The sequence below is a fragment of the Natator depressus genome, chromosome 2 (genome assembly GCF_965152275.1).
Source record: "Natator depressus isolate rNatDep1 chromosome 2, rNatDep2.hap1, whole genome shotgun sequence".
Lineage (NCBI taxonomy): Eukaryota > Metazoa > Chordata > Testudines > Cheloniidae > Natator > Natator depressus.
Window position 1 is genome coordinate 132,279,558 of NC_134235.1, and position 22,832 is coordinate 132,302,389.

The 22,832-nt window shown below is 42.3% G+C and overlaps 1 protein-coding gene and 1 long non-coding RNA gene across 2 annotated transcripts in view; one reads left to right on the forward strand and one right to left on the reverse strand.

Moving 5' to 3' along the window:
- Nucleotides 1-22,832, reverse strand: part of FBXL7 (F-box and leucine rich repeat protein 7) — a 321,349-nt gene that overhangs the window by 184,775 nt on the left and 113,742 nt on the right. The gene's annotated exons all lie outside the window — the stretch shown is intronic.
- The window catches only part of LOC141982713 (uncharacterized), a 72,466-nt gene that overhangs the window by 42,826 nt on the left and 6,808 nt on the right, over nt 1-22,832 (forward strand). The window contains exon 2 of the long non-coding RNA XR_012638195.1: nt 2,879-2,965. This is a non-coding gene — a long non-coding RNA (uncharacterized LOC141982713). The remainder of the gene's footprint in view (nt 1-2,878; nt 2,966-22,832) is intronic.

Below are 22,832 nucleotides of genomic sequence, written 5' to 3' on the forward strand. Positions count from 1 at the left end.
ATATTTTGTCCCGGAGAGTAAAGATACTTTATTAGTGGATAATTTCATGACCAAACAACAAAATTGTAAGAAAACATGGCTGTAATACTACTAATCATGTCTCACGGCTCAAACACACTGCTGTATATTTCAGGAAGCCATTTCTGCTCTGACAGTGATTTCCATCTTGCGAGGTTCTTTATTTAGTAAAAGGAGAAGGGAACTTATCTTCCTCTAACACATCACCGTAGAAGCAAGATATTAAATTTGCTAAGCCAATGATCTAATCCAGTGTGGCAAATCCCATGTCTACATGGATTAGTTCTGAACTGGAAATTGGAAACAATTACAGCTGGCGAGTCAGTGCCAATGAGTCTGACACAAAAATATCTGTGATGGCATAGATGATTCAAGTTCTTGACAGGTAAAATTTGAGTGCTAATGTTAGTTGAGAGATAAGTGTTGTTTATAAAGTCACATTCCCACTAACGCACATTTATCAGAAGTGACAAAGTACTGAACATCTTCAGCAGGGCATGCAGGAGCAGCATTAAAGGAACATTTACCCTCCAGAAACCTGACCAAGCTTAAGATTGACGAGTATGGGGGATTTGTTAATTATTGGTAGAGCACAGATTTTTCCATTTATGCCTTTGTTAGAGTGAAACAGAATTCAGGCCAAAACAAATACCTTCATGTGAGCACAAATGCAATATTAGCACTCGTAAGGTGCCAATGTGGTAATTTTGAACATTCCTTGAAATGCTACTTTTTATATTATCACTCCACTCAAGTCAGTATTTGTTTTTCTACCTTTATGACACTCCCCATGTCAATCTTCTCTGGTAAAATGGCACAAATGATGGTGTCTATAAAGGCCTCGTTTTCCACTACAGTCAAGAAAGTGACTACCCCCACCCACTATGACCTACAGCTTATGATCTGTTCATGTAGAACATGTAATATAGTACAGCAGGAACCAGATTCAGCTCTAGTGTAAACAAATGAGTGCAATTTAATTTAGTATAAATGAAGGCTAGGGAAAATGCATCTGCTTAGAGCAGGACTGAATCTATGCCGCCTTCAATTAAAAAAAAAACCCACAAACCTTTTCTACTCCCAAGGGAGACAGTAATCATCAATATAAAAAGGAAAGGAGGACTTGTGGCACCTTAGAGACTAACCAATTTATTTGAACATAAGCTTTTGTGAGCTACAGCTCACTTCATCGGATGCATTCAATGGAAAATACAGTGGGGAGATTTATATACACAGAGAACATGAAACAATGGGTGTTACTATACACACTGTAACCAGAGTGATCACTTAAGGTGAGCTATTACCAGCAGGAGGGCGGGGGCGGGGGGAGGGGGGACGGGACGGGACCTTTTGTAGTGATAATCAAGGTGGGCCATTTCCAGCAGTTGACAAGAACGTGTGAGGAACGCTTGCGGGGGGTGCGGGGGACGTCAAGAATTATAACATTCAAAAACCAGTTGGAGAACACTTCAATCTCTCTGGTCACTCGATTACAGACCTAAAAGTTGCAATTCTTCAACAAAAAAACTTCAAAAACAGACTCCAACAAGAGACTGCTGAATTGGAATTAATTTGCAAACTGGATACAATTAACTTAGGCTTGAATACAGACTGGGATTGGATGGGTCATTACACAAAATAAAACTATTTCCTCATGTTTATTTCTCCCCCCCCCCCCCGCCACTGTTCCATAGGGAACATTATAAATGCTTCTCCATCAGCTAGAACAGTGGTTCTCAAACTACGGGGTGGGCTTCCCAAGAGAGATGCGGGAATGTGTCATGGGAGGCATGAGCTGTGTGCTTTAGAGCGCTGGCTGTCAGCCCTGGGTTGGGGATAAAGGGGATAATCGGAGCCCTGCCACTCCAGGGCTGACAGCCAGAGCGCCCCCCCCCCCAAACCCTCACCAGGAGGTAGTCCAGGCTCAAGCTCTACCCCCCACCCAATCCCTCACCTGGAGGCAGTGGGGCTCCAGCTGTCAGCCTCAGGGTGAAAGCAGAAGCACAGAAGTGAGGGTGGCAATGGGCCACTAAGTCTGCTGTGAAAATTTATATTGACGAACATCACTTTTCACATTGCCACCCTTACTTCTGTGCTGCTACTGGTGTGTTGCTGCCTTCAGAGCTGGGCACCTGGCCAGCAGCCACGGCTCTCCGCTCTGCCTTCGGAGCCGGGTGGTGGTACATGTACTTTTTTGGGGGTGTAAACGTCTGCAGACACAAAGAAGGGGGCTCCATCAAGCAAGTCTGAGAACCACTGAGCTGGAGGGAGGGAAGCAGACACTGTTCAGTAACAAAAAGTGCTTCTTCTCCCACATGGATCTAAGTGTTCTGCCAGCCTGGGGAAGGATAGATCAAAACAAGGGAATAATATTAGGTCTGATGTAATGCCAGTGTAACGCCAGGTGGGCTAGGCAGTCCTTTTCCTTGTTAATCTAGCTTATAATGGAAGGAATGTATGTCATCTTATTGGAATTCTGCTGACAGAATTACAGTTGGTAGCCTCTTCCTGATGCATTTTCATGTACAGACTAAATAAATCATGGTGCGTTGGTTTGTTTATTTATGAGCAGGAGAGAAGGGATGGAGAAAGCACTGTCAGACTAACTCTCCCCCTAAGCCACTTAATTCACACACTGTATTCATTATATCTCCACAATTTGTGATAAGTAGAGGCATCTACTTTTTCTTTACCCACTCCACACTTTCAAGGCTTTGTGATTACTCACCATATGTGCCAATGCTGAGCCTCAAGACACTGGGAGCCCAACACACACACCCACGACAAGTTCTTCAGTGCACAAGCCACATGATCTTTTCAACATATTGATCCATTACTGCTTTGGGTTCCTGTTTTCAAGGATCACTTCCATGGATGGATGACTAGCCAGTTGTATGGAACACCGACCAGTCTCACAACCAGCAAAGGAATCCAATGGTGGAACAAGGTAAGAAGCTGCAACTTGCAGACTTGAGAGAACTGTTACATTTCACCTCGGTCCTGCTTCTAAACAGCACAAAGAGGAATATCACTCTATTTGGAGTTTAAACTTTACATAATTAAACTTTTCTCCTTGGGAAGCAATACCATTCTTTAACGAGGACGTTTTTCCCACTTATCAAATAAGATCCTGCATACATCAGCTTCATTTTGATTTCTAGGAATTAACTAGCCTGCAGCCACTCCTTAATGTTGTGCGGGATTTCTTGTGTCATAGGATTACGCTGTACAAATTAACTAATCTCCCTATGTTAATCTCTTTGAGGAATGGGTCCTCTTCAGTTTGATTCCCCATGCTGCATCTGCAGTTTAACTACTGACCCTGACACACACATACACACACAGAGCGGGTGGGGGAGGGGGGAAAAGAGTGTCACACATGTGTTACAATGTGACCATGCCCACAAATCTTTGATACAGTATCAATAAAATGCAGAGTGTATATGGGAAAAAACAGTATATAGTTTGCCCAGGATATCAGAAAGAAACATTGTTTTTCATGGTAGCACCATATCAGTTATAGTATTATGAAAAAAAAATCACAGAATTCCTCTGGTGCAAAAGGCACCCTCAGCAGCCAAAGAGTTATAAACACGTTAGTGACTTAAAAGAATATTGCTCATTGACCTTGTTATGGAAATATACCAAAGGGAGATTTTAAACCATTCAGCTTTGATCAAATGGATGGCAAACACCCTTGAAATCAAATTAGTGTAGTGCATAAAACCATATTCAGGACCTCTGAATTTTGATTTCTATTAATTTGTTTATTTTACACTCCAAAATGTCAGAAATAGCAAAGTACTACTGTTTTTGGCTCTTCTGTACTGAAATGAGCAAACTGACTTTTTTGAAAATGTGTGTTTAAAAAAAAAAAAAAAGATTGCTCCCAGAAAGAGTGACTATTTAAGACTGTATAAAGTTATAAATCCTTGAAACTAAGGGTTTATAAATGAAACACTGGCAGAAGCATAACTAAGGGAGCAAAAACAAAGTATTTAAATGTAAGTCACCGGCAGCATTTATTAGTTTTCAGTTACATATGTTTAAAAGTGTACTGTAATTCTGAATTAATAGATGGAGTATTAGATTAGATAGCCATTTTTTACATCATCACACCTCTCAGTCAGTATTTGTTTTTTTGCCATTCTGACATGCCCATCCACATCAATCTTCTTTGGAAAAATGGCACAAATAATGAAGTCTATACAGGCCTCATTTTCCACTACAGTCAAGAAAGATGACTTAAAGAGAATCTAGAATGATACATTTGAAAAACACATGTCTTTATAAGTACATTAATTGCTTTTCAGTGGTCTCCTTATCCCCGCCCCGCCACTCATAACTGCAGGCTAATTCCCGATTTAGGTAGAAAGAACATGATTGACAGTACTAATGGAGCTTTACTTTTTCTGCTGCTGGGGGGATTTATTTTGCCTTAAACTGATTAAAATATTTCAAAAACAAACTTTGATCATGTTAGGGAAGTGCCAAACAATTTCAGAAAAACCAGGAAGTCAAATCTAAATTATGTAACATCAAAGTTTGGTTTGGGTTTCATCCACACACAGGGGTATAAGACTACCCAAACAGAGTTCCTTCTATTTATGTCTTTGGACCGGGGAGGTGCCCTTATTAGGCAACATTTGGCCTAAAATTCCAAGATGTAATTTTGGGTGCCCAGTCTGAGACAGCTTAAAAAGACCCAATTTTCAGGGAAATACTGAGCACCCACAATCCATAAACTAAGCCCTTTTACAGTGTAAAGTTGGAGATATAAAAACTGAGGCACCAATACTAGGCATTTCTGAAAACTGAGGTCATTTATGCCTGAATATTCCAAAGAGAAAAGCTCATATTCAGGTTTCCCATATTCTTGTAATGGAGGGAGCTGGATGCTTGACAAAGTACTGTGCAGTCATCTTATGGAGTATAGAGATGGAGGGAAAGTTGGCTTCCACCCCTCCACCATTAGTCAAGCTTACTGGTTAACGAAGTGAGTGGCATGGGTGTTTAAAGCCACTCAACACACCCCTCCTGAGCAGAGAAAAATTGTAACATGTTTAAAAAAAAAAAAGGAGGAATGAGAGAATATTTAGGTATAGAACAAGACTTCCTGAAGGTGTACCAGTATGCCTCAGATGCTTTCTTTTAGTTCCTCAGCTTTATCTAGACATTGCGTAACTCCAAACAAGAGCCTGAAGAGGTAAATTAGATACAAGGATTTAGTACAGAAGACATGCCTGTTTCATGATGAACAGGCAGGAGGTAAAAATTTTAAATGGTCAGAAAGATCAGAAAAATCCAGTTTTTTTAAAGAAGATATTAATTCACCAAGTTTAAATGATTTCTTTAACTATCTACTGCATGTAATCAGTTTCCAGGGTTCCATAAAGCAAGGATCCACAATCCTTGGAGAGCAGGCTGTTGCTGATACTTAAATTCTCTTGTTAAATTTCTCTGTTTAATAGCTAATCACATTTTTATAACAGGCATGAAGCGCTCTACAAGACCCTCGCTGAGCTGTTCCTCTAAATCAAAACCTTATTCCTTCCTTCTACTTGCTGGCAGTGGAGTAGGGTTACTTTTACCATTTATGGTTGTAAAACCCATCCAGCGATTTTTTTTTTTCAGTTACAGTCTTTTCTTTCACCTACTCTTCCCTTCTCTGCCTTGCTCTAAGAAATAGATATTCCAGGCTCAGGCAAACGATGCCAGATGCAGTGCTCTGATCTTTAAACCTTTCCTGTTCTTCCAGGGATCTCTTATAGCCTCATTAATAAACCCAGCAGCAGGACAACTGACGGATTAACACAGTGCGAGCTCTAGAGCAGTGGTTGTCAACCTTTTCAGGCTCTGGATCCATCTGTAAGCTTTGACGGTCTGTTGCAACCCAGAGACCCCCAGCACTGCCCTAGGCCTGATACATCTGCCAACCCCCAGCTCCACTGCTGAGGTGAATGAGGCTGGGGGACTCAGAGCTAAGATGCAAGATGTTCCAGACAGCTCTGAACAGCTGGGGAATGTCCCCAGTGGGAAGGGATGGTGAGCCAAGACACACCCCCAAAGCACACAGCTTCCTCCCCACCCCCAGCGGCAGAGAGTATAGGGTGGGGAAATTTGGGGGCCTGGAGATGAAGTGGGGAGATCAAGGGATCAGGGAGTGTGGTGAGGAAAGAGTTGGAGGTTTGGGGGCTGGAGAAGGATATGGAGGCAGAGAGGGGTGTGGACGGGGAAGAGAGCTCCAGCTCCCAAAAGAGACAGCCTCCACACATGCACACCTGGGAGGCAGAGGGTAAAGCAGTTGGGGGCAGAAGAGTCAGAGATGCAGTGGGGGAAGGAGCTGGACGGTGTGTATGGAAGATGGAGTTTTGCCCAGCTTCAGGGCAAAGGGATACACATTGGGAGGCTGGTACTTATTAGAGAACGTGACACCAATGACTCCCTCCCGACTCCTGTCTCGTGGGGCTGGCTGAACTCAGCTCCCCACTCTGGGCATCAGTGCTGCTCGGGTTTGGCCCAGCCACACTGATGGAGGGGGCCAGCTAAGGCAAATTTTGAGAGCGTGAAGAAACCAGGTGCCTGGGGATCAGAGCACCACTCACCCAAATCTGGCCTGGCTGACCTCCCATGATAGAGGGATGACTGGGCCAAACCTGACTGGTGCTGTAGGATGTTGCAGTGCCCAGAGCTGAGCCCAGCCAATCCTGCCACCCATTCTGGCAACCCAATTTTGAGTCATAACCCACAGGTTGAGAAACCAGAATTCTCTCTAAAATCCCACTTTGATTCTCAGCTGATGTAATACGACACACACAAGGTATAAACTAATAGCAATAGACTGCACAGTCTTAAGGGCAGAGCATGTCACTTACTGTGTTCTGTACGTATAGCACCTCATACAACAGGGCTCAGTTCTCAGTTGTGGGCCCTAAGGCATTCTGCAATATAAATAATAAACATCCAGTGTACTGGATGAGTGAACAGGGAGAAAAACTATACGGTTAAATCTACTCTAGTATCAGACCACCTCTGAAGAGAGAATACATTTTGGAATCAAAGAGCAAAGCTGTGAAAAACCCTTAAAATATGCTGTCCAATTCCAGGCACACTTTTATTAGACAGGATATTAGTAGAACTGGTTAGCGTCTGTTAGAATGGACTCAAACCAAAACCTCAGATTCAAATATGTCTGAACTTTGCCGGAGTTCAGAACAGGTCTAAAACTTCACATATCTGGCTCATCGCTACTTTCTGTGCATGCTGCACATCCTTCCATAGGACTAGGAGATTGGTAGGACTGATACCCATCTACCTGTGCCTGCCCTCACACAATGCCAATATGATATTCAGAGGATTCTTTGCTCAAAACTTGGGGAAGGGAAAAACTCCTTACCAGCCCCATATCTGACAATCTGATGAACCCCATGAAACATGTTGCCAGACAGTGATCACCACTCAGAGATGCAATCAAAGCAGTGGTAGGCAGACTGAGCAGCTGGAAGGAAGTTTTGGGACAGTGCAGGGAAGAGTGGGGTGAAAAGGAGGATACCACCTCTCTTCCCCTAATCCCAACATCCATCCTATCATAGATATTTATATAGCCCCTATGACTGTAGTACTTGAGTGCCTCACAATCATGAATGTATCTATCTTCACCTCTGAGTTAGGAAAACGCTATGAGATTTATTGACAAAAAGCACTAGGTATTATTATTACCACCACCACCTCTGGGTTTTTTTGTTTTTGTTTTTTACAGATGGGCAAACTAATGGACTCACACCAGTAGTCTGTCGCAAAGCAGGGAACTGAGCCCAGGCTTCCCAAGTCCTAACCACTGGACCATCTTTCCTTTCAGGATGCCTCATGTCTGTTCTCCCCCACTCCTTCAAAAGTATCCCCACAGACTCCATCTTAGTCCCTGCACTGTCCCAGCATCTTCTCCCCAGCTCCTCAACCCCCATGTCCCATGCTGACACCAACCTCTCCATAGGGAAGAACTACTAGCCTGTGTTGGACAGACAAAAAGATGGGAGATGAGATGATGCAGAGGCAGTGAAGGGACCAACATGCAACCAGAGCATTCTGTGGCCAGGGTAACCATTGCTAAAGAGCCAGAGGCAGTGGAAAGTATTTCCTGGTTTTCAAAGGTTTAAGTTTAGCCACCCTCTTTGTTTTGTGATAGTAGAGGGTTCTTTAATTTAGCAGCCTTGTCCGCATACAGCTACTTCTAGACTATGATAAATATATCTAATCTTTGTGAAATTAAACAAAATTGAGATTCTTTAGACTCAGTGTAAGGCACATTTTCCAGACCTCAGATCATTCTTGTAGTTCTTTCCTAACCCCTATCCAATGTATCAACATCCTTTCTAGGATGTGGCACTAGAACTCAGAAAATGAAATTCCTGTCCCATAGGCATTCCCAACCCTTCAAAACTTTTTTTCATTCTGACTCAAAATGAAAAAAAGTCAAATTTCAAATTTTCTTGAAGAACAGAAATTCAAAAAATAAATAAAATTATTCAAAAACATTCAAATGTTTCAATTGATATCAAAATAATAATTTAAATTGTAACATTATTGTATCATTCCTATTATAATGTAAAAAAGGAAAAAGGAAACAAGAAAGTAAAAATAATTCAACACTGTCATTGAAAATTTCATCTAATTTGACATGTTCTCATGAAACATTTAAATTTAGACAAAAATTGCTCTGTCAAAAAATTTTCAGCCTGCTCTCGACTGGACACAATATTCCAGTAGTCTTCCTTACGCAGTATATGGTATTAATGCCACTTCCCCCACTTGTATTTTTCCACTCCCATATAATCCCAGATATAGACAAACATGACAGATTTGCCACTGAACATCTCCTGCTAACTATCTTGTACACAAATCACTACAATTGCTGTGCCCTGTTGCCAAGGAAAGAGACTAGGATGTTATCCATTAAATCATGGATTGAGGGGGTGCTGTTGCCTAAAAAAAGTACTTCTCATTTTCCAGTGCAAGATTGAAACATTGCAGTCCATCTATTCACATTTAACATAATTAATTAGTTACAGATAATGCCTTCAAGAGCTGTGAAAGGAGGGGGTAGGGGAGCAGAACCTTGGCATAACCCCTGCCCCCAACAGGGAACAAGCAAAAAGGCAGGCTGCTTGTTCACCAAAGTCATGGGCCAGATTATGATCTCAGTGACATGAGTGTAAATCTAGAGTAACTCTACTGAAGTCAGTGGAGTTACCCTGCATTTACACAAGCACAACTGGGAACAAAATCTGGCTCATTAAGTTGCTTCAAGTATTCTTGGCCAACATGTGTCTTATTACAGTAGCTGAAAGATTTGAAGAAAGTTCTGCTTGGATGCTGTTCTTCTGAGTAAAAGCAAAAGATCAGATTCAAATCCTAATGTCAACAAGCCCAGGGTCAACAATATATTCTTCTGCTATGTAATGAGTTGTCAGATCTCAGCTATATTGCTGTCCCATTTTCTCCGGGGAGAAAGGAGAAATTGGTTAATCAGGTTGCTCCCAAAACAGCCTTCAGAAGTAGATACATCTGCTAGGCTCATTGGTCACTACTTGGCCTGAGTAGAGCAGACAGATAAGAGCCGACTACAGTTGATTCTTTCTTCCCTCACCCACCAAAGTCACAACGAATTGGATCTTTCAGGCATGGTTTACTGGGAAAACAACAACTGAAATGGAAGTAGAAAAAACAACAACAACAAGGAAGTGAGTATCAGTTCAGCTGCTACTCAATATAGGAACACATTTTCAAAAACTGCCAAGTTTTTTGAGCATCCAAGTTTCTACATCTACATTTTTAGTCACAGAATGTACACTTGTCAGGGACTTAACTTCAGTTATGAATCCACATATTTTCATTTACAAATCAGCTTTTACATAATTGAAATATAGTAGACATGGAAACTCAAGTGGCCAAAATCTAGGGTGTAGAACAACAGATACCAAAAAAATCAGATGTGGAAAAAGGATCCTGAAATTTTAGAGCTAGGTAAAAGCCCTTCTGAAAATTTGACTATTATTATGTTTCCTTGAATGGCTCATGTCCACCTTATTTTGCAGATTGGGAACCAAGGCACAGAGAGATTAAATGATTTGTATAAGGTCACTTAGGAAGTTGGAAGGAAATGGAACCCAGCTCCATGAGCCTCAGCCTAACAACAATCACAAAATAATCTTTCTTCTATTCCCATGAGAAAGGGATCAAGGATTAGGAAGGATTTTGTATATGTCTGTATCTCCTTCCTCTTTGTCCCTTCAATTGGGATTGGTGGCTCTTGTTAGTCTCCAAGCATTCTTGTCAAGTGTGTCTTTCAAGCCAACACCAGCCTTCGTATCCCCAACTTCAGCACCTTGAACCACCTTTTTTCTAGGTCTTCCTCGTGGTCTTAGTTCCGTGACTACTAGCTCTTGTTCTCTCTGACCAACATATCCCACCACTTGTCGTTTCAAATGACCCAGCCATCTCAGTCAATACTCCCTCAGCTGTTCTTTGATAGGGGGCTACCTGAGACAAGGCTACCTAACGAAACTGAGTGAGCCAATCTGCTTTCTGACCCAGTGCCTTACCCAGCATTCCTGGAGCACTCTTATTTCAGCAGTGAAGTGCTAATTATTCTCTCTTCCTCATTGACCAGCAATCTGACACATACATCATAGTTGGCCTAATAATGATCTTTTACACTTTCCTCTTCTGTTTACTTGGCATATTCTTATTGTAGAGGATTTCAGTCAAAACCCTCCCTTTACACCAAGCACTCTTCATACAGCTCCTAACATCCATATCCCCATTCCCATCATGGCTCAACACTGAACTGAGGTATTTATATTGTTGCACAGATTAACTCTATACAATAGAGTTTTACTGGCTTTTCATTGTCCCTCAACAAAACATCACATGAATTCTGTCTTTTGTCAGCTGATATGTAAGCCATGTTCTTTAACACAGAAGTCTATAGCTATAGGTCACTTTCCAATTCATATTTATCTTCACAGCACAACAGGATGTCATCAGCAAAAAGCAAGCTCTATGGAGCCTCTCACTTAGCTTCCTGTGTCAAGGTGTCCATTACAATCACAAATAGCAAGGGGCTTATGGCTGTTTCTTGATGAAGTCCTACTCTCACAGTGAATGACTCACTGTAGCTGCAGCTGCTTTTCACTACGGCTGTGCTACTCTCATACACATGCATGATAGTCTGAACATGTGTCTCCGGCAGATTGCACGACAACAGGTACAACCATAACAATTTTCTAGGAACTCTGTCATAAACCTTCTCTAGATCCACAAACACTAAGTGCAAATTCTTGCATTTCCCTTGGACTTCAGGCTGCAAACATTGCATCCATTGTTGATCTTCCTGATATAAACCAGCATTGGTTACAGGATGCTCCAGCTCCTCCTGAAGTCTCTTCTCAATAATTCCTTCCAGTGATTTCCTCACATGACTCATTAAGTTGACGGGCTGATACTTACTATATTCTTGCACATCTTTACATTTGAAGATGGGGACCAATGTTATCTTCCTCCTCTTGTCGGGCATTGTTTCCAGTACAGAGACTAAACTGAAAAAGTTCACCACCACCATTCCATCATGGACTAATACTTTAAATGCCTGAATTGGTATACTGTTTGGTCCCACTACCCTCCCCTGTTTCATCATCTTGAGTAATGCCTGTGTCTCCACCATGATGGTAGGCCTTCTGAGGTTGTTGCTTGCACATGCTTCCCTCAATGGTTTCTTTGCATTCCCTTTCACTGAGCAGTTTCTCATAAAACCAGTGCCATCTCCTAATGATTTCACTGTCTTCCACCAGTACTCTTGTTTACATTTTGAAACACTGCAGAGCTCCCAAGTCCTCTGGGCTGCTTTGCCTAATCTTGACTAAAGTACTGGTTTAGGAGGGCAGTGAAGGCAGCTAAAATAAAATATATAATAAATGGAAGAAAGGGGAAGTTGATAGTAATGAATATAAATCAGAAGCTGGGAATTAGGAAAATGGATAAGGGAAGCAAAGGGACACATGGAGGAATCTATGCCAAGTGACTTAAGGACAATAAGGAATCCTGAGCATGGTATTGGTCTATTAACAAATAGACATTGAAGAATCCTCATTAACGCAGAAAAAGCGTTCAGTAAATATTTCTGTTCTTTATTTGGGAAAAAGATGTAGTCATATCATACGATAACATTCTTTCCATTCCTCTAATTAAACAGCAGCTACCAAAGTTAGAAATTTTTAAAATCAGCAGGTCCAGATAACTTGCATCCAAGAGTTTTTAAAAAGCTGGCTGAGGAGCTCATTAGTATTATCCAGGAGAGCAGAGCAACCAAATATTGGGGGGGGGGGGGGAGAAGGGGGGGGATAAACTTTGTCCAGATGAGGTGAATGTTTGGCTTGTCACAAGTTGTCTTGAATACATTTGGCAACTAGGTGGAGTGACTAATGGTCAGAGGGTGTTCTTTCCGCCTCCTTTCCTTTGACTACCCAACAGTCTCGCATTCTAGCCTCCCACACCTCCACCACACAGCTACCTTCTACTCTGTAAAGAGGATGCCAGCTACAGCTGAAAGTACTGGTCTGTTGGACCCAAGCACAGTGCTTCCACATAAACCTGTTGCTTCAAATCCTGTAACATGCCAGATGATAGACTGGGGTTTAGCAGGTTCAAGATTCCATTACATTCTAGAGCATTCAACAGCTGAATGGGGAGGATCAGCACAGTGGACCCCAAAGTTAGTCTTCTCACATGTCTGCTAGACAGACATGTTTTGGCCAAATCTTACTGAAATGAGAAGAAAACACTGGTTTCAAAACAACAAGTGAAGACATCCTACGTTCCTTCAAAATCAGACTGACTTATCAACCTACTGTGTCTACTGTGCTAGGAACACACTGGTGCCATTTTTGATTTTTTCTGCTGAGCCTTCATAGCCCTGGAAGAAGCACCCAATAAATAGATTTAGCGAGCCAATCTAGGAACTCCAGATTCTGAGACATACCACTATATTTTTGGACACTTTTCTCACCATGTACAGCAACTGTGTTTATAATTATTCCTGAGTTATGTACTAGAAAAGAATTTCAGTATGGATGAACTAGGGATGAATAGGAGATTTCATCAACCTGCTACTTTTACAAGTGTTCAAATATTTTGGTCTGCTAGAAAAACCAAAGTATTTGATTGTGGATAACTAAGATGCAAACACTGACTAACAGAGCATATCTGGCTGCTTTTTTATTTTGTAGCCAATACTTTTTAATTAAGCTTCTATTAAATGAATATTTTATCATGGAGAGAAGCAAAATGCATAGGAGACAGTAGTAGGAGGCTCCCATCTTTAAGGCAACGCACTTCTAAAAATCTTCAATTGGGCCTCAACCTGGCCTTCATTTATACAAGCACAGCTATTCATGCCTACCTCTGTAGTTCTACAGCAATCAAACTTAAATGCATGGACCTCAACAGGACAAATAGGTTTTGTGTATGACAATTCTATACACTCTCATTAAATTATGAGTGCTGGAAGAGTATATGTGCAAAGTTGTACACACAAAAAATGGAGTCTGGAGTCTGAAATATCAAACTGAAAATATAAATTCAGTTCAAAAGATTAATCTAACCATATTCCCATAAATGATTCTTTCTCCATGCTGTGATGTATTACTAAAATCTTATTCATGGATTTAACACACAAAGCATAAATAAAGAACCTAACATCCAGCCCTAAAATATATACTATATAAATTTGTGGAATGCAAAAGCTTAGTGCACAGAAAGCATCTCCCATGTGGTTTTGAAAAATCAAATCCTTAATTTAAACTAACTGCATAGTACTTTGGACCCAATTTGCCAAGGTGCTGTGTGCCCTCAATTCTCACATTTAAGTGAGTTGCCACACAGGATTATGCCATACATCTTGGTGCACAAGAACTTCACTTACAGTTTTAAATGTTTTTTTTTTATATGACAAGTTACATTATCATCATAGTTCATCTTTGGCTACTGCATATTCAACTATGTAATTTTTTTTAGTGTATTTTAGAGTTATTCAATGGCCTCCATTAAGTTACACATTTTCTGGTCTGGTACAATCTTTTTTCTCCTTGCCAAATACTAGTTAAATCTCACCTGAGTGTCCTAGGACATGAAATACATCCATTAAAAAGGGCACGTGTACAGTCCAAAGGATGTGTGCTGTTTGTCATGAAGATACATATTTGAAAACAGAAATGCCCTTAAAAGCACAAGTCCCTATGGTGTCAGAGGGTTCAGCACTGCAGGAGTTAAGCAGTTCCACTGAAGTTTGTTTTGGCAGAAATTCAACTCTTTGGTCTATCCCAGCCTTGCTTTCACACACAAGACTTGGAACAATTCCATTTATCAAATCGGCCTCTAAAAGAAAAAGGAGAAAGAAAGGAGTAATGCAATTCAATACTGTTAGCAATTCTCTCACTATAGTTCTATGTATGTGGTATAGAAATGAAAGGTAGAAGGAAAAAAGTTTGAAGTCTGAAGTCTCCAAAGGCTGGTTTCAAACCTTGCTGCTTCTGAACTGATAAAACTGCATTTGATAACTGTGCATTCAAATAAATTCTCAGATTAATCCTAAAACAAAAATAATGCTTCAGGATAATTTTTAGGTCAGGCTAGGAAATGAAAACATGCACTTTCTGCATACTCCACAGGTGTCTTGCAGGGTTTTTTTATTACAACTTGGAACAATCAAAAGATAGTTGACAGTAACTTTACTTTGCTTGAATGTCTGGTAAGACTGACGCATTTCCAGTAGAAATTTGCACAGCCAGTGGATGCTCTGTATTCATTAGTTAGGATGTAGAATAATTTTATATGTCCTGATATATGTAGAAACATATGGCTATTGAGTATTTCTATTTTGAATATTTTCCAAAGAAACTGACAATGTTATTTTGACATTAATTCAAAGATAAATATTCCTATATGCATGTTTGATAAATCCTCTGGAATTAACAAGTAAACATAAGACACCCTGGTGCATCAACACTTATAAAAGGGAAACACACTTTCCATATAAAGAAAACGTTTCATTTAAGTGGGGAAGAGATGTTTTGTAATCCTTCATGTGCTATAGAAAGACAGAAAATGGTGCCAAGACGATGATGCCAGGGATGAGCTAACGTAACAATTCTCTAAAGGTTCTGAGAGCTATGAGCCTACTGTTTTCCAAATACGATAGATAATCCAGAATTAAACATTTGGGCTTTTGAGATCCTAACATAGAATTTAGCTCTGTGAGTGTATTCCGTTGTAATCTGATTTATCAACCAACATTTCATCAAGCACTGCCCCCCTCATTAAAGTCCCATTTCAGGAAAGCACTTAAGTGCATACATGACACTAAGCATGTGCTAAAGTTCCACTGAGTTCAATATGATTCAAACACATTCAAGTGCTTTCTTGAATAAGGATGTTTTTCTGAGTCAGGGCCTAAAATATTAAAGCTTTTGATTGAATCAAATGATTATGAAAATATAAGCCTCACATTCTGGGCCTAATTTTCAATGGGGCCTCAACCTGGCCTCCACTCAAGCAGGTTCAGCTTTGTGCACTAACACCTACTTGTGCACTTTGGCAGCATTAACACCTGCACAGCAAGTGCTGGTATTTGTATGCAATATACAAATGAGATATTTCTTCTTCTAGGAAACGTGATCAATCATTGACATTGTTTTGCGCTTTCTTTAAACCTGAAACTGAAGTAATATTTTCCAAGTTAAGGGTTTTCACATTTCATAGTTTAAAAACCACACACAACCACTTGCTTTCTTGAGGAAGGTCAAACACAATGGGCAATACAACCAGACTTGTAGAGAGACAGCAGCAGAAGGGCGTGTTGAAACCCAAGTGTGATGGCATGAAGGTCATGCTGGTGTGCCCCCTTTTGGTCAGGAGTAGTGTCGCAGGTGAGTCCTGCCTTACTTCCCAGGGTTATGAACAAGTACAGACAGACCCCTTTTTAATCAGAGAGCACCCCCTTCAAGGATCTCATTTATTAATGACAGCCATCAGCACAAGTAGAAGCTCAATCGGATAGACCCACATACATTCATCACCTTGGGCTTCGTCCAACTAGGAGTCTCTGGCTCGTTCCTTCAGGAGACTTTTTTCCTCTGCCTGAAGACAGTCTGTGGTCCAGAAACCCTTTCCAGTTCCTCCTCAGGGTTACCCCTTTTTCGTCCTTCCTTAAGCAGGAATCTCTTGCTCTCCTCTTTGAAACTGGGTTATATTAGTTAGCTCCACACTTTCTCCTTAACCAGGAATCTCCCTGACTCTTCTCCCTAGAGCTGAGTTATGTTAGTCAGATTTTCTAGCCCTTCCTAAGCAGGAGCCCTCAACCTCTCTGGAGCTGAGCTGGGGATTAGCCAGCTGTTGGGCCTTTAGCAGCTTCTCCCCCAATCTGGCCCCCTTTTCCTTAATTGGCCTTCAGGCTTCTCAACTGGCCAGTCTCTCCCAATGGTTATCTCCCGGTGCCTGCTCTGCTGTCAGAGAGGAAGCCTTTATGTGGGTCACCTTCACGCAGTTCATCGCCAGTTGGCTGGATGAGAAGGGAGCCTTGCCCTGCCCTCTCTGCAAGACTGTTGGCCCCAGGCCCTTAAACATTAAAAGGATTTCCTCCCAAACACTTCTTACTCCCAGGACCGCTTTCTCTCTTCCGGTGTCTCCCAGATCCTTGTATGTATAGCCAGACCATTTCAACTTCCTAAAGGGCTATGCCACATGACAGGCTGAGCTGACCATTAGGCCCCACTACCTTGTAAGGTACAGACTACCATGCCATACAAAGCTAACAGAATGACTTAATATACTGGGAGGAACTTCCACAAAGCACTTTAAGATATGGGCAATACTGTGACACAGGTAGGTCCGAGTGCTGCAAGGAATGTCCTATATACCTCCAGTCTGGTGGTATTGCCACATATGACTCTATTCAGTTCAAGTCCATATGAATTATGGATAAACACATTCAAAAGTGCCAAGTTAGTCAAACAATCCAATGTGTTCTTCATCAAGTAACTAGGATGCAGCTGTAGGAATATTTCAGATTTAAATCCCCAGAATATACTGGTAAGCTGACTATCAGAAGATCTCTGCTAGGGCGATTGCATAACACCCACATACAAGATGGCAAAGACCAAGACGGTATGAAATGGTGGGCTAGGAAACCAAAGGACGAAGAATGGGGAAAAGGAAAAATGGAAGCAGTAGAGATCAGAGCAACACTCTGCCTTTGGACTTCTCACTCTCAATGTTCCTATTAATGGCAATTAATGTTTACAGTAACAATTACAGTTTGTAAGATCTTTGGGAAAGAAGCTGTCATTCACATATTCATATAGCACCTAGCATAGTGGTGCCCAACCAGGTGACAGCTTTTAGGTACTACTGGAAAATTAATGTATCATAATCCTAGTATACTTTGTACTGTCTTTCTAGCTAGATTCCAAGTTCCTGAGTCAGATCTTGATCTTGGAGAGTCGTATATGGCACATAACGCTGTCAAGTCGGGGTCCACGTTCGTGAAGGCTAAGTTTCTGCAGAACAACAAAATCAGACCTAGTTAATCTGCCACAGAGCAATAAATTGGGAGCCTCCTATTACAGAAAGAAAAGGAGTACTTGTGGCACCTTAGAGACTAACAAATTTATTTGAGCATAAGCTTTCGTGAGCTACAGCTCATTTCATCGGACGCAGCTCACAAAAGCTTATGCTCAAATAAATTTGTTAGTCTCTAAGGTGCCACAAGTACTCCTTTTCTTTTTGCAAATACAGACTAACACGGCTGCTACTCTGAAACCTCCTGTTACAGAGGCATCTTTCTCATTTCTACTGCCACATGATAAATTTCAATATCCCGGCAGCTAAAATGAGACTTACACAGAAACAAACGGCAATGGTGGTCACGCTAATGAGAGCAACCTGACAGATCACCTCTCTTCTAGTGTTCTGCTATAGCACCTGAGATCAGAGGTGCTTGAGTTAGTATATTCTCTTGATGTAAACATCAGCATGCGACTGGCGGGGCATCCTTTGTGAGCAGCCCACAACTCTGGAATCTGCTCCTCTTATTGGTCTCACAGTACCTACATTTGTTCATCTTCTAGGGTCACCTGTTTGCAGGAAAACTCAGGTGACGTTCAGTTGCAACTTCTCCTTTCTACATGCACTTACAGTTCAGAGAGGCACTTCAAAAAACAAAAAGTTACAGTAGAACCTCAGAGTTACGAACACCAGAGTTATGAACTGACCAGTGAATCACACACCTTATTTGGAACTGGAAGTACAGAGTCAGGCAGTAGCAGAAGGGGGAAAAAAAGCACACACAGTATAGTACTGTGTTAAACAAACTACGAAAAAAAGAAAGGGAAAGCAGCATTTTTCTTCTGGATAGTAAAGTTTCAAAACTGTAGTAAGTCAAGGTTCAGTTGTAAAAGTTTTGTTCAGAGTTACAAACATTTCACAGTTATGAACAACCTCCATTCCCGAGGCATTCATAACTCTGAGGTTCTACTGTAGATAGATGTTAGAAATTTAACCCCCTTCAAAAAGAGTTGTTAAAACTAAATCATGACATACCCAAACCATTTATAATAATCTATCAACAAGGAGCATTGTAAGTCTCCAAACCTGGAGCCTTGTTAGTTTCAAAACAAAACAAAACAATAAAAAGCAAACAATCAATCAGAAGTCTTTGTTTCATTCTTACTATCGAAGAGGTTTGGTGGAAAAATAATCAAGGTTTCTACTTCATGCAATCAAAATTTTGTTTGTGGAAACAGATTAGCAGGCAGTTACTTTTTGACTGCCACTGCCCATTGTGCATTGTCAGGAGAATTATGCACAGTGGGGTATCCACAATCCATTTCAGGTGGGCATCAAAATCCACTCAGGAATTTACAGAGCCTGCGGCTATCAGAGGTGGGAAGTGTTGCTCTGGATCAAGTGATAGGCAATATTGTCTGCCAAGTACACAATGCCCTCCGTTTTACAGCTCAAATATGAAAGAGGAGGAAAATAGGGAAGTTCAATGTATTTTCCTCCCCATTTCCAATGGCTCTCTCTATACATACCATAGGTACTCTCATGATGGCTGGGATTGTGCAAGTAGTCCAGGTGTTTTGCTGAAACCTTGTACACTAGTGAGTAGTCAGCCTACGTTCTTGAATGTTTGCGATCCTGGATTGATGCACTTAGCACTTCCCTGGCTACAAAATTCTCCTCTCCAGGCAACCCATCACCATACAAACCAACTCTAGTTTAGTAAAACCCAGCCCTGAGAGGCCCCCTACTTACCATTTCTGTCTTCAGCGGAGAACAGATCACTCCTTTCATCTCATGTCTTCAAGAGAAGGAGGGCCACAACAGGTACGACCATTAGGATTTTTAGGTAAACCAGACAGAGACCTCCCCTGACCCTCATGTAGCACACAACTGGAAAGTCTCTGTCACCTACCAGACCTCTCAAGCTAACTGTGGAGGAAGATAGGAACCCAGGCACTAAGCCAAGAGTTCCAAAACTTTTTGCTGGCACGACTCCATTTTAATGGGGGCTTTCCTGCCGGGACCCCGGACAGCAAGGAGAATGCCATTTTGAAGAGCAGAATAGCATCCTCTGCTCAGCATGAGCTTGTACATATAGTGCATGTGAGGTCATGCTGTGCAAAGGATGCCATTTTGTAGAGCAAAATGGCATCCTCCAAGCAACAAGACCTCGCACATGCCATGTGTGTGAGGTCACACTATGAGGAGAAAAATATCATCCTCTGCATAGTAGGAATTTCTGTGACCCATCTGCTGAAGGTGCAACCAACAGTTTGGGAACTGCTTCACTAAGTCTTCTGGAGGCCATCCCAGAAGACAGTGTTTAGTAGAGGGATGTGGGGAGAGGAAAAGAAAAAGGAAGTTCTCCCAGGGTCTGGGAGCAAGAATCACCACCAAAAATTCCAAAAGCAGCAGAAGGGGTGGGCCCAAATGTGAATCCCTGTGGAAAGGCACTGAGTGGGACAATTCATTCAACTGTGGGGCCTCAGTACTGGTGCACCTCATTCCTCCTTATTCTCCGTTTGTGGTACATAACAGTCTAATCTCCTGTGAGTTGTAATATTTTGGTCTCATTTTGGTGGTTGGGTTTAATGTGCAGGTGCTGGGTGGTGTAAGAGGCCTGCGATACACAGGTGGTCAGACTAGATGATCTCGTGGTCCTTCTGACCTTAAAAACTCTATGACTACATACACACTTGCAGGCCCCTGGGTACTGGTCTAAGTACTGCTAACACTTGTACCCCATACCCACACCAAGTGTCCACTTATGCCATGCTGGGCACGGGAGCATGTTGTGTATATGTTTATGCCCGCATCCACACTGCCCCTTTCCAGTGCACCTTGTTAGAACTACCATTTCATAGAATCATAGAAGATTACGGTTGGAAGGGACTTCAGGAGGTCATCTAGCCCAACCCCCTGCTCAAAGCAGGACCAACCCCAACTAAATCATCCCAACCAGGGCTTTGTCAACCTGGGCCTTAAAAACCTCTAAGGATGGAAATTCCACCACCTCCCTAGGTAACCCATTTCAGTGCTTCACCACCCTCTTAGTGAAAGAGTTTTTCCTAATATCCAACCTAGATCTTCCCCACTGCAACTTGAGACATTTGCTTCTTGTTCTGTCATCTGCCACCACTGAGAACAGTCTAGAGCCATCCTCTTTGGAACCCCCTTTCAGGTAGTTGAAGGCAGCTATCAAATCCCCCCTCAATCTTCTTTTCTGCAGACTAAATAACCCCAGTTTCCTCAGCCTCTTCTCATAAGTCATGTGTTCCAGACCCCTAATCATTTTTGTTGCCTTCCGCTGGACTCTTTCCAATTTTTCCACATCCTTCTTGTAGTGTGGGGCCCAAAACTGGACACAGTACTCCAGATGAGGCCTCACCAATGTCGAATAGAGGGGAACGATCACGTCCCTCGATCTGCTGGCTATGCCCCTACTTATACATCCCAAAATGCCATTGGCCTTCTTGGCAACAAGGGCACACTGTTGACTCATATCCAGCTTCTCGTCCACTGTCACCCCTAGGTCCTTTTCCGCAGAACTGCTGCCTAGCCATTTGGTCCCTAGTCTGTAGCAGTGCATTGGATTCTTCCGTCCTAAGTGCAGGACCCTGCACGTATCCTTGTTGAACCTCATCAGATTTCTTTTGGCCCAATCCTCCAATTTGTCTAGGTCCCTCTGTATCCTATCCCTACCTGCCACCGTATCTACCACTCCTCCTAATTTAGTATCATCCACAAATTTGCTGAGAGTGCAATCCACACCATCCTCCAGATCATTTATGAAGATATTGAACAAAACCGGCCCCAGGACCGACCCTTGGGGCACTCCACTTGATACCGGCTGCCATCTAGACATGGAGCCATTGATCACTACCCGTTGAGCCTGACAATCTAGCCAACTTTCTACCCACCTTATAGTGCATTCATCCAGCCCATACTTCTTTAACTTGCTGACAAGAATACTGTGGGAGACCGTGTCAAAAGCTTTGCTAAAGTCAAGAAACAATACATCCACTGCTTTCCCTTCATCCACAGAACCAGCAATCTGATCATAGAAGGCAATTAGATTAGTCAGGCATGACCTTCCCTTGGTGAATCCATGCTGACTGTTCCTGATCACTTTCCTCTCCTCTAAGTGCTTCAGAATTGATTCCTTGAGGACCTGCTCCATGATTTTTCCGGGGACTGAGGTGAGGCTGACTGGCCTGTAGTTCCCAGGATCCTCCTCCTTCCCTTTTTTAAAGATGGGCATTACATTAGCCTTTTTCCAGTCGTCCGGGACTTCCCCCGATCGCCATGAGTTTTCAAAGATAATGGCCAATGGCTCTGCAATCACAGCCGCCAACTCCTTTAGCACTCTCGGATGCAACGCATCCGGGCCCATGGACTTGTGCACGTCCAGCTTTTCTAAATAGTCCCTAACCACTTCTTTCTCCACAGAGGGCTGGCCACCTACTCCCCATGCTGTGTTGCCCAGCGCAGCAGTCTGGGAGCTGACCTTGTTCGTGAAAATAGAGGCAAAAAAAGCATTGAGTACATTAGCTTTTTCCATATCCTCTGTCACCAGGTTGCCTCCCTCATTCAGTAAGGGACCCACACTTTCCTTGGCTTTCTTCTTGTTGCCAACATACCTGAAGAAACCCTTCTTGTTACTCTTAACATCTCTTGCTAGCTGCAGCTCCAGGTGTGATTTGGCCCTCCTGATTTCATTCCTACATGCCCGAGCAACATTTTTATACTCTTCCCTGGTCATTTGTCCAATCTTCCATTTCTTGTAAGCTTCTTTTTTTATGTTTAAGATCCGCAAGGATTTCACTGTTAAGCCAAGCTGGTCACCTGCCATATTTACTATTCTTTCGACACATCAGGATGGTTTGTCCCTGTAACCTCAATAGGGATTCTTTGAAATACAGCCAGCTCTCCTGGACTCCTTTCCCCCTTATGTTATTCCCCCAAGGGATCCTACCCATCAGTTCCCTGAGGGAGTCGAAGTCTGCTTTCCTGAAGTCCAGGGTCCGTATTCTGCTGCTTACCTTTCTTCCCTGTGTCAGGATCCTGAACTCGACCAACTCATGGTCACTGCCTCCCAGATTCCCGTCCACTTTTGCTTCCCCTACTAATTCTTCCTGGTTTGTGAGCAGCAGGTCAAGAAAAGCTCTCCCCCTAGTTGGCTCCTCCAGCACTTGCAC